Consider the following 12,670-nt stretch of genomic DNA (forward strand, 5'->3'; position numbering starts at 1 on the left):
CTGGATTTGAATGAGACAAAAAAAAAAAAAAAAAAAAAAAAAAAAAACGGTAACCTTAAGAAGCACAGAAGAAGATGCTTCCTTCAGCCCATCAGGGACCTCAGATCAGGAAACACAGTGCCTGCCCTTCCTAGCAGGAAGCTAACTGACCTTTTTTAAAAAGTGCTGGTTCAAGAAATGGGGTCAAAGAAAAGGACTGAACTGCAGAAGGAACAGCTCAAAGATTAAGAGGCACACTCTCAGCTCTGGAAGGGACAGGACTAGCCGGGGCTGGCCGGGGCTTTCAAACTGGGGCAGGGATCACAATGATTATCTGAATCTCAAAAGAGCCCACAGAGCATCCTTTCTCTTTTTTTTTTAGTGTTTATTTTTGAGACAGAGAGGGACAGAGCGTGAGAGGAGGAGACACAGGATCTGAAGCAGGCTCCAGGCTCTGAGCTGTCAGCACAGAGCCTGACGCGGGGCTCGAATGCACGGACAGGGAGATCGTGACCCTCAGGACGCTTAAGTGACTGAGCCACCCCGGCGCCTAGAGATCATCCTCTTAAGCAGAGAGCCCAAGAGTCGCCTCCGGTGTCTGGGTCTGCTGCCTCGACCCCGACCATCATCTGCCAGCGTCTCTCCTTTGCCCCCCAGTCGGCCCATCGTCGACTCTCCACCCAGGGGCTAGAGTGATCCTCCTAAACACAGGTCTGGGTCTCTCCCCTGCTCCAGAGCCCCGGTGGGTGTCCCATCCCATACAGACAGCTGAAGCCATGCCCACCCTCTCTGCCCTCCTCTCCCCCTGCCCCTGGCTCCATCTGCCTATGCCCCACTGGGCACTCTCCCACCCCAGGGCCTTAGCACTGGCTATCCCTCTGCTAGGAACAGTCTTCCTCCAATATACTCACGGCTCCCTTTCTCACTGCATCAGGCCTCTGCACAAAAGGTCCCTCACCCGGGACGCCTGGGTGGCTCAGTGGGTTCAGCATCCGACTTCGAGCAGGTCGTGATCTCACGGTTCCTGAGGTGGGGCCCTGTGCTGACAGCTCCGAGCCTGGAGCCTGCCTCGGATTCTGTGTCTCCCTCTCTCTCTGCCCCTCGCCCGCTTGCGCTTTGTCTCTCAAAAATAAATAAGTGTTAAAAAAAAAAAAATGTTAAAAAAAAAAAAAGGCCCCTCATCAGAAGGGCCTTCACAGACAGGAGGCCACAGCAGCCCCTCCAGTCAGCCTCCATCTGTGCTCCTGTTCTGCTTCATTTTGCTTCAGAGGACAGAGCATCCCCTGATAGATTTATTTACGTTTGTGGTCTCCGAAACTCTCCAATAAAAGGTAAGCTCCGTGTTTCCTGCTTTCCCCCCTAGAGCAGTGGTTTTCACCTGAGAGGGGGCGGGCTGCCCACCCCACAGGGCACCTGGCCATGTCCGGAGACATCTCTGACCGTCACAACTGGAGTGGAGGTGCTACGGCATCGAGGGGGAGAGGCCAGGGACGCTGGTCAGCATCCTACAGTGCACAGGGCAGCCCCCACAGCACGGGATGACCCGACCCAAAGGTCAGCAGTGCCGGCGCTGTGGGAACCTCTGCCCACGGCGGGTTCTCGGTACTTGCTGAATGAACGCCCGAGTGGATACACACGGCCGGAGGCGGCAGGGCACAGGGGGGGAACCCAGGCGCTCCCGACAAGCACTCAGCGCCTGTGTGAGGTGAGGCACGCCCCCTCATCTCCGAGACTCAGCCTCTGGCTGTCAGTAAGATGGGCAGGACAACACCTGCCCCGTGAGGCTGGTGGGAAGGGCAGAGGAGGGGGATAAATGGAACACACTTAGAGTGGAGCCTGGCACCGAGGACACACTGAGCACACACGTGCTCACACGCGGAGTCCCTGCGGCCCGGCCTTCACTGTCCCTAACGCACTCCGGAGGCACCGGTGTGTGTCCAGGGTCCCCTGCTCCCAGCCCCTTTCAGAACCAGGCCAGTGCAAGGGCCCGAGGTCCCAGAGAAGTGGACGGCAGGGCAGGATGTGCCGCCTCTGGGAGGCACAGGCACCCCTGGGCGCTCCGCTTTGTCCCCCAGAGAAGCCCCACTGGTACGCATTCCCCGCACCAGATGCGCACAGGGCACCCGTGCAATTCTCGCCAACAGCGGTGGACGTCTGAGAACAGGCGGCCAGTGATGGCCAAAGCAGGCTCCCTTCTTAAAGCCAGGAGTCCACCGGCAGCAGGAGCCAAGACCGGCAGAATCCTGTAGAAGGAGCCCAGGCCAGGGAACCACCACCCTAGAGAGGCTGTGTCTCCTGTTCCCTGCCACCTCCTGATTTCCCCTAAGCTCTGACTTCTTGGCTAAACCCATCGGAAACTCGGGAGAATGTGTGTGTATGGGGAGGGGAGAGGTCAAAACCCACCTGGGCCCTGGCCGAGTTCTCCCTCCCATCTCATCTAAGCCTCCCACAAACACCCAGCACGTGTGCTGCGGCCACAGAGGGCACTAGGGCAAGCGTCACTAGATACTGACTATGACCTGTCACCTGATGTCCCAGGACCGGAACCTAACTTCCCCTCTAGACGTAAGTGGGAACCCCATTCGGTAGCTGCCCTTCCCATCTCCGTGCTTCAGGGACAAGGGGAGGCGGGCCTTTCGGGAAGGATCGGGGGAAAAGGGTGGCACAACGAACCGAAGCCTGGACGCCAGTGAAAGGGGTCCTGGACCTCACACTCGGCCTGCACCCAGCAGATTCAGGTACTCGACAAGCTCTAGTTTGTCAGATGTTGCCAGCAAATCTGTGAGGGAGAGATTATGGATCCCGTTTTGCAGAAGAGAAAACAGAGCCTCGGGAAAGTCACCCACCCAAACCACAGACCTAAAAACAGCCTGAAATCTAAGTGCCTTCTCACGTGAGGTGCTCTGTGTTGGAGAGGTGCCACCACGCCTCCCACTGTCCACCTCCATGTGGGACAGATGTCCCCACCTTCCCACCCCGCTCTCTCTGCCCCTCACTCCCTGCTCCCCGGAGGGAGGGAGGCACGGGTGACGTGTCCCGCTCAGCAGCCTGCGAGGAGGGGCGGCACATGCTCAGCCCTCGCAGGTTCCCTCTCTCGGGGCTCACATGTAGCAGGATTCTCGCACAGAGTCCTCACAGCTACTCCTGCCAGCACCGCTCAGCTGGGTTCGTATCAAAGAGCTGAGCCCCAAAGGCCACGTGGCGTAGTTTTTTGTATATTTTTTTACTTCGTCGCCTCCCGTATGTGGTAACATACAAACACGTAGTCTGATTAAGGGGTCTCGGGTTACAAGGTCGCGAGGGATGTTGTCCCGTTTGTGTATGACCAGGTTGCCTTGGCGTTTTGTTGTTTTCTTCTCTCCCTAGGGAGGGACCCTCCCACACACCCACCCACCCACCCGTGGGGGACACTCAGGACCGACCCCAGCGGGGTCTCCACCTGAGCAGTGAGCGCAGGGTTGACATTTTGGCAAGCCTGAGTGCTCCCGGCTTTACTGATAACGAGGCGGCCATTTGTGATGTCTCTGCGTGTAGAAGAGGTGACACCGAAACTGAGTCTTAAAAATGAGCCAGCGCTCTCCAGGCCACCAGCTGGGAGGCAGAGGCGGTGGGCAGTGCTCCCAGCAGAAGGACCAGAGGGACGGCGTCATGGGCACCAGGAAGCTGAGTGGGTGCAGACGCCTGAGGCAGCTGGGTGTGCTCAGAAGAAAGCTGACACCCTGTCCCAGGGCAAGGGTCAAAGGCGAGGGCCAGCCCTGTCCCTGCAGGCCGGCAGCTGCACTCTTCCAGATGCTGCCTCCACAGAGGTTAGATTCGGGGGGGAGGCTGGGAAGAGGGGGAAGGCAAACCCTTACTGCGCCCTGTTAGTATCTTCAGTTTCTTCCGTGCAAATGTATTCACACACAAATAACAAACTTTCATGGTTGCCCTTGAGGCGCCCGCGTGGTTCACTGGGTTAAGCGGCTGACTCTAGATGTCGGCTCAGGTCATGATCTCGGGGTTCCTGAGTTCAAGCCCCACATCGGGCTCTGCACTGACCATGTAAAGCCTGCTTGGAATTCTCTCTCTCCCACTCTGTCTGTCCATCTCCTATTTGTGCATGTTTTCTCCCTGTCTGTCTCTCTCTCTCCCCCGACCCCATCAAAATAAATAAATAAAACTTAAAAAGGTAATATTGAAGATCCCGCAGAGAGGAAAGAGATGGAGGTAAAGGAAGAATTGTGCCAGAACCCCTGGCACGCCTCCCGTTACCCCCCTCCCATTATCGATCAGGCCGTCTCACGGGGGGGTGGGGGGGGGGACTCCCACCTTTAAGGACTGGAATCCCCGCTGGAGCCTGGGGCATTCTCCAGCCTCACTGCTCCAGGGACCCACCACTTCCACGGGATGCCTGCCCCAGCAGGCCACCTCCCCCGCCAAAGTCACACCTGGTAACTGCCCCTGTGATGTGACCACACACTGAGCTGCCCCGGCTCTTCTGGTGGCGCATTTCCAGCAAAGCTGGCATTTCAAACAAGTCTAACCGGTGCCTCACCCCCTGAGCAGGAAGCCTCTGGATCAGCTCAGAACTGCAACAAACGGTTACATTACCTAAGCTGCTGCCCACCAGGCTGAGAGCCCACTGGAGAGCTCAAGACCAAACAGTATTCCTGGCTGAGGGGCGATCAACACCCACCCCTGAGCACCCCTGTCCGTAAGCAAATCAGGAGTGTGCGTTGCTAAGGGAGCCGGCAGGAACACAACAGATCTGAGACTAGAAGCATGAAATCCCAAAAGGGGGTAAATCATGTTTGGCTCAAAAGAACCACGAGCACAGACATGATGCTGAGACCTGGGGAGGTGACGGTAGTTCACGGCAGCCGCGGTGATGAGGGTCAAGGGAGAGCTTCACGGGGGAGCGACCCCAGCCTAAAGCAAGAGGTCACCCTGGAAGAGAGACTCCTGGCAGTACCCCGGGGGACAGGCCAGCTCCAGCCAAGTCCCTTCCCCTCTCTGTAACATGAGGTGACAGCGGCTCCGCCCTTACGGGGGTGTTGCGAAGGGTGAGTGCACGTGGCAGGGGACCGAGGGCCTGGCAGCAGGAAGAGCTCCTCCAGACCCCAGGGGTGCGGGGCTGGGTGGACTCCTCCCTCAGGAGCCTTTGCACACAGCTGCCCTCTCCCTGGAGTGCCCCCCAACCCCCTACACCCACCGCTGAGCCCTTCCCCCCTGTTGGCCTGGACAGCAGCCTCCATCTCAAAGCAGCAACAGGGAAACAGCCATGCAGGTCAGTTCCAGGCGGCACCCCACGTGGGGCCGGAGGCCTCTCCGGTTCTGGGGGGGGGGGGCATTCAAGGTGGGGGTGAGGGAAGGTCACTGTGCCAGTCACTTGGTGCCCATAGGCAACAAGGAATACATCACCCCGCGTGACCCAACTGCCTTCCTTGCCCCGTGCAACCCTTCTGTGTTTATTTCTGGGCTTTCTCACCGTGGCTGCTTCCAAGAGACCCTGAACTTCTTGTGGGCCGGGTCCATGTAGCAAGAACTCACAGATGCTGAGCACACTGGCATAAGCACTTTAGATTAACTTAGTCCTCACCACGACAGAGGATGCTGCATTTTAATGATGGGGAAACTGAGGCACGGTGCTTCTGAGTGGCAGAGCTGAACCTCCTTTACCTTTGACTCCCCAGCACCTACAGCAGGGCCCAGCATGTGAGAGATGCTCAGTAAACGTTGTGGACTACATAAACACATCAATAAAGAAGTGAAGCATGTCTAAATTCCATCTGGAACATTCTAAGTACCAAGACAACAGCTGAAGGTCTAGCAGATAACATTCAGTGGGAAGTTTCCCCTTTAAAGAAACTTTCCCAATGTGTGTTGGCTGTACCAACCAGATGCACTCCATGTGCTTAAGGGAGTGGGCGAGGGGCTCAGAGTGCAACCAGGGCAATGGCCTGTTGGCCCGCCCTCCCCGCCTGAAGCCGAATCATCAAACGCTCAGCCAAGCAATGGGCCGGCTGTCGGGCCTCGCTGCCCCCTCTGAATTGCTACAAAGCACTCTTCAAGCTGCAGGATGTGTGGAATTGTGTTGCCAGGCGATGAGCCAGACCTCCGCGCTAGCACTGAGAACCCCTTCCAGGAAGAGCGGGACAGAAGAGGGCCCGCTCAACAAGGCCTATTGACAACCAAGGAGGTGTTTCTCACCCTCTGCCCCGGCTCATTCTCAAAAGTGAGGAGCCATCAAAAGGAAACAATCGAGTAGATTATCTGGGCTTACCTCTCTCTATGACCTATCAATCACTCCCCACCCCCCAAAAAAAGGAAAAAGGAGGCAACAGTTAGGATTCCAATGCCGAGTAACACTCCACCGATAATGAATTATACCTCGTGAAAAGCAGTGACAGAGGAGAACTGTTTTCTAATTAGCTGTATGATGCCTTTTCAAAACAGGGCCAGACACCTACCCCTCCTCAGAAAGCCGCCAGCAATGTACAACTGTAGTCACGCTAACAGCAAATACAACGTTCTGCGCGTGCCTGATGTTTGTCGACTAGAAAAGACCGCTGCTCCCACTGCCATCACCACCCCCACCTCACAGTTAAAATAGGGCACAAGCACGGGGCATCCAAAATTGAGACAGTAACACCCCACAGCTGCAGAAGGGAAGCGGTCTTGAGCAAAGCAGAGAAAGGGCCAGAGTGCCCCCTGGTGGCCGCAGGGCTGCCCTTCCTGCAATCAGCGGGAATCAAGGCTGAGCCACTTCAACTTCCTGTTTCCAAATAATCATATATTCAAACAAAGAAATTAATTCAGGAGTAGAAACTCATTTTTACAGGGGAAGTGAAGGAATGTAAGGCATGAATACCAACAAGGACCAACTGAAGGAATTGTGAATAAGTGGAGCCCCAAGGAGCTGCACGTTCTGAATGTGCATGTCTCTACAGCGATCAGATCCAGCTATCATTTATTCCAGCACAGTCTACAGGTGTTTATTCTTATGCATCTACAGCCCCCCCCAAATCATCCTCATTGCACTGATGGAACTCAATGGCTCCCAAGGTCATGCCCAAGAACAAATGCTCTCTGAGAACGATCATTTCATTTGGGTTCGTTTGGAGTCCATTTATCTCCCAAGTTTTAGTCCCTGGGCCATGCAGGAGGCACGTGGTGAAAAAAAAAAAAAAAAAAAAAAAAGGAAAAGGTTTACAATAAAACACGGATCCCGGAAAACAGCCCCACTGCCTCCCTCTCCGGCCTTAGGGTTTCGGGGCCCTGGGCACTGCTGTCTCCAGAGCTGGACCATTCTCTGCTGGGGGCCGTCCTGTGCACAGGAGGAAGCTGACAGCATCCCCACCCCAGTGTGACACCCAAAAACGTCTCCAGGTGTTGCCCAAGGTCCTCTGGGGATGAAAGCACCCCCAATTGAGAACCACCGTCCTTCCAATCACTTCTTTTCTCATGGCCCCCAGCCTCTCAGACCAACCACATTCTTCTCCTCTTAACTAGGAGGGAAGACTCAGGAGCAAAAGCCGCATAAAGGGAACTTTAGGGGCCTGTGCAGCAGGGAGGATTTCAGTAAACCAGGAAATCAGGCCTCTCCCTTTGCAGCTCAACAAGAAGGCCCAGATGCTGCCTTCAGGATGATTAGCCAGAAATGTACCCTTTGAGGATGTTAATAACAGAGCTACCAGTTACTGAACACTTAATATGCCAGGCGCTCTCCCAAACATGTTTTTTCCATTTTTTCCTACCAAGACGTAATTTACATAAAATATCTTCAGTAGTTTCCATGTATGTATTGATTTAATCCTCACAACCCTATTCGACAAGTACTTCTAATAGCCCCATTTTACAGATGAGAATACGGAGGCACAGACAGGCTAGATACCTTGCTCAAGCTCCCACTGCTACTCGGGGCAGGGATGTGGGTAAGAACACAGCGAGCCTACCGGTAGTAACATCAGAGCAGAATTGCGACAGCAAGGGTAACACCACCATACCCACTAGGGCTGCTGCAGATATCGTGTGTAATCGCCACACACTGAGCACCCACGTGTTTCTGACTTTCTTCCAAGGTCTGGAGCCCTCTGAAGCAGAATAACGAAAGCAAAGAAATTCTCCCCAGGAAAAATCCATGTACGAGCACAAACTCCCTAACACAGTTTTGCACACGGCGGCAAGGGCTTCTGCAGTCCGTGAAACTATCCCCGGGCTTCCAGTAAAACACCACACATAATATACTCGAAGCTCTGTGCTACACATTTCACACAGCTTGTTCAGAATCCTGTAAGCAGGTGGTATTTCACTTCGTTTCAGGGATGGGGAAACCGAGTTCAGAGAAGGTAAAGCATTTGCCCAAGGTCACACAGCTCTTCAACAGCAGCACTGTGGTCAGCTTGACCCCAGTGTTCTTCCCACCCCAAAAGGCTGCCTTCTCAACTCAATTCATCTGCGACCACCCACGCCAGAACACTATAAAAATAAAGGACGCGTAAAGTACAGAACGGATTTATATATCTCATCTTCCAGCAGCACTGGTGATAGAAACTTGGCAGTGACCATGTAAAAGGGGCTGCTGGCCACTCAGAATTAAAACCTGAAGGTGATATTTGCCTCTCACCAAGGTTAATTCACCTTGTACCAACTCTGTAAGGCAGTGTCTTTTCAAAGCAGTCCGCAGGCATCCGGGCACTCACACACATACCATCCTGCCTCTTTCCAAATGGCCATGCCTCCTACATCGGCCAGCACCTGGCCTAGAGGAGGAAAAGCTACGGGCCAGATGTCAACGTCAGTGTGCTTGTGCTTACGAGTGTACCAACCAAAGGTCGTGCAAAGTCAGCTCCACGGTCAGCACATTTGCAAGGGAGCCAGTCAGCATGGGGAAAATGACAAGGTCTGGCTTTGACCGCAGACCAACAAGCCCAACAAGACAAGACACTAGAAACATCCAGACTTCAACAACCTGGCTTTCACAGCTGCACAGAACACAGGGATCATGACTCCCTTCCCAGAATAGATGGGGAGAAGCATAAGGAATCCTTGAGCGCAGTCTCCTCCGAGTCAAAGCTGGGGAAACTGAGGCACGGGGACATCGAGGGACCCACTACTATCAGAGGCAGTCAGAGCCAAGGCTTCCTGACTCTCAAGCCAGTGCTGCCTCTACCACCACCAGCTGCCTCCTCCGTGACGGGGGCGGGGGGCACCGCTCACCCCCATGTGTACCTCACAGTCCCGGGCTCCTGCTGCATGACCGAGCTAGAGACGGAGGGGTGACGGGGGAACTGGCTTTCAGGTCACTCCAGCAGAACCCTTTCCAAAGTCTCCAGGTTTGTCAGAACTCGAATAAACACCATTCCGTTCCTTCATCCACTCCACGAAGGTCTCTTGAGCCACAACGACATGTCAGGCAGGATTACAGGCCCTGGGATGCAGGCCCTAAGCGAGCAGGCAAAGCGCCTGGCTTCAAGGAGCTCACATCCCCGTGGGGACACGCAAATCCAAGGAAAAGCATATTCAGGTTTCAGGTCAGGAAGGCTTTGAAAACCTGGAATCTGCAGACGTGAAAATAGCACGGGTGGTGCAGGAAAAGCTCTTCCAGACGAGTGCTCGGGAGGGAAGCCTCTTCAAGGGGGGACAACTCGGCAGACCCGAATGCTTTCCTCTGAGGGCGGAGCACTCCAGAAGCCCTGGGCTTCCAGGAACAGCAAGGAGGGAGAGAGGAAAGCCCGGTCCCACCGCATCCTGGCACTCAGGCCTCCCGCGGCGCCTCTCGGCCTGTTTCTTCAACTACGAACCGAGGCCCAGATGCCCGCCTGCAGGGATGCTGTGACAATTGGGCAACAGCGTAAATAAAGCCTGGGTCACAGGAGGCGAAACAAGCGAGGAGACAGCATACCATGAACCTCTTCGGGGCACTCCTCGAAGGAGACTGGAATTGCCCCAGAGACCGGTCTGAACCCGCGGGTGGGGTGTGCCATCTGAAGCCAGGCTGGCAGAGGTCACCTAGAAAGAACCAGGAGGGAACTAGCCAAGGACTAGGCTCACGACCCTAGGAGTTTGGGCTCCAACTAGGGTTCAGAGCTTGACCCCTGGGGCTACTGAATGGGTTCCAAACTGACCCCCACAGAGGGTCTCTGGAAATAACTCCAGAAAGAACTGGCATTCCTCCAGAGATGCCACCCAAACATCATGACATGATGCTGGACACTCATGGCGATTCTCTCACTGTCCTCAGTCTCGACCTGGTCCCCACGCCTTGCTGGGCGACGAGCAGACTCGGGAACCCAGAACGGCAAGGCTCACCACATGTGGGGCTTACAAGCACTCGGAGGGGCGCCCATCCCGTGTAATGCCTGGTTCAGCACTCGGGTTTCCTGCCGTGCTAGGTCAGTGCATTTAACACTCAGAACGGCCCTGAGAAGCCAGTGTAAGTGTCTTCATTTTACACATGAGGAAACGGGGCCCAGAGAGTCTGGGGGGAGAAAAAAGCAAGAGAAAGGGACGCCTAGTCAGGAAGCACTGGAGGGAGGGCCAGACCCCAGGCTGTGCCACCCCCCCCCAGCTCTCCGCAGCACCTAGCACCTTGCTGTATTGTGGGTGTCCGTGCACAGCGCTCAGGGCACCGACTGTGGATTGCTGGCAGCTTGAGAGAGTGGGGGCACGCACGCCAACTCAGGAGTCCCAGCCTGAGAGGCACAGGGGAGGCCTTCACGAACCACCAAGCAAGGAAGGGCCAGCGGGGACTTACGGGGAGGACTGGAGGCCTGGAGGGTGTACTACTGAGGGTGCCCTAGGTGGCAGACGAGCCTCCCAACCTGCCCTTTGCAAGAGCAAGCGGGAGCCATCACGTCACTCTGCTTAACACCCTGCCCCGGCTTCCCGCTGCTCTTGGCATAAAATCCGACTGAGGGCCGTCTCCAGCATCCTCCAGCTCAGGGCTCCCCACTTCCCGCTACCCAGCCATACCTCCGGCATCACCACCCACCAGCAGAGCCCCACCGTCCCCCTCACCCTGAAGGCCTCAGCTGCGCCATCACCCGAGACCAACCTGTCTTAATAATACACCCTGAAACAGCCCCCCTTCCAGCGCTTGAGATTCGCCAGCCAAGTTCACGTGTCTGTTAACGTCGCCACTGTGGGTCTTCCCCTCTGGCTGGCAACTCCTCGGACCAGGCTTTTTGGCTCCTTGCTCACTGACATACAGGCCAAGGTTACCACGGGGAGGTGGGGGCCGTCGGCCTGTCCTCTTGGCCTTCTCCCCGAGCCACACGGCCACCGCTGTGAGCAGCGAACAGCGTCCTGTGCCCCCCCCCCCACATTTCCTCTCCACGTCAGGCAGAAGAGCCAACGGGAGCACCAGAGTCCCCAACAAAAGGATAGAAACAAAAGGCGGGGGGAGGGGGGGGCTACAAATGTCATACAAAAGCATGGAGAGGGGCTGCCCCTCCAGGGAATGCACAGCCACCCAGCCTCAAAGCCCCATTTTTCCAGCTCTTCAAGTAGCAGACTGCATTAAACTATTCGCAAGTACTGCTGGTGAACTGACAAGAACCCGGCAGCTGTCACCAGCTGTCACCAGCTGTCACCCTACTGGCAATGCGGTTAACTGAGAACATACAAAGGCTACTGGTAACAGGCCCATAAATACAGGATTCACCTGTGGCCTGCTCACGCCCCAGCCCAGGCACTAACCAGGAAGGAACACATAAGCAGAAAAAAATAATTTACTACAAGCCTGGTGCTGCCCATTCTTTCCTTAAAATGAGTGAAGCCTGGGTGGCGCAGTCGGTTAAGCGTCCGACTTCGGCTCAGCTCATGATCTCACGGTCTGTAAGTTCGAGCCCCGCGTCGGGCTCTGTGCTGACAGCTCAGAGCCTGGAGCCTGCTTCCGATTCTGCGTCTTCCTCTCTCTCTGCCCCTCCCCTGCTCGTGCTCGCTCTTGCTCTCCCTCTCTCTCTCAAAAATAAATAAACATTAAAAAAAATTAAAAACTTTTTAACAGAAAAAATTTTTTTAACTGAGTGAAGACAGTCAGTGCAAAAACAAAAATACCTGGCTGGCGCACCCCAACTGCCCAAACAATCCAGTAAGTCGGAATATTACAGTCGTGCGGCAGGATGATCCGGGAGATGAAGGGGGTAAGGCCTCGGGAATAACGTTAAGGAAACAATACAAACAGGCTCACTGATAAGAGCTGCTGCTCACCGACTCTCAGCTCTGACCCAACTACTCTTCTCAGCAAAAGACGGGTGTTGGCAGCATCCTTGGGTTGGGATGACAGACCCCAAGAGGTTCCGTCCACCCAGGGGAGCCTGGGGAACCAGGCGGCCTGGTTTCAGAGTGTGGCCTCCTGGCTGGGACAGCACATCACCCGCCAAAGCAACAGGCGGGCCGCGGTTCCCACCCCTGCGCACCCGAAACACAAATACACACAAACTTAGCTGTGGAAATGGAAGTGCCTGGGCAGAACTGCGGCTGTTTTGGGGTGCTCCAGACTGCCTCTAGTACTTCACGAAATAACCGTTTCTTCCCAACAGGCCTTGTGTGCTCTCAAGTGCCAAAGGGCCTGCAGAAAGGTCAGCAATGTAGGCCTGGCCACAGCATCCTCTCTTGGGCCCTTAATAACGACAAGCCGACAAGCCAAAAAGCCAAGGACAAAACCCTCTGCCACATCGAGAGACATGTCTCGAGAGGAGAGACAGAC

The 12,670-nt window shown here is 55.4% G+C and overlaps 1 protein-coding gene across 4 annotated transcripts in view; it reads right to left on the reverse strand.

Annotated features, from left to right (window-relative positions):
• Positions 1–12,670, reverse strand: part of SNX29 (sorting nexin 29) — a 497,953-nt gene that overhangs the window by 399,143 nt on the left and 86,140 nt on the right. The window lies entirely within an intron of this gene.

Source organism: Puma concolor, chromosome E3 (genome assembly GCF_028749965.1).
Source record: "Puma concolor isolate L17-30 chromosome E3, mPumCon1.1.hap2, whole genome shotgun sequence".
Classification (NCBI taxonomy): domain Eukaryota; kingdom Metazoa; phylum Chordata; class Mammalia; order Carnivora; family Felidae; genus Puma; species Puma concolor.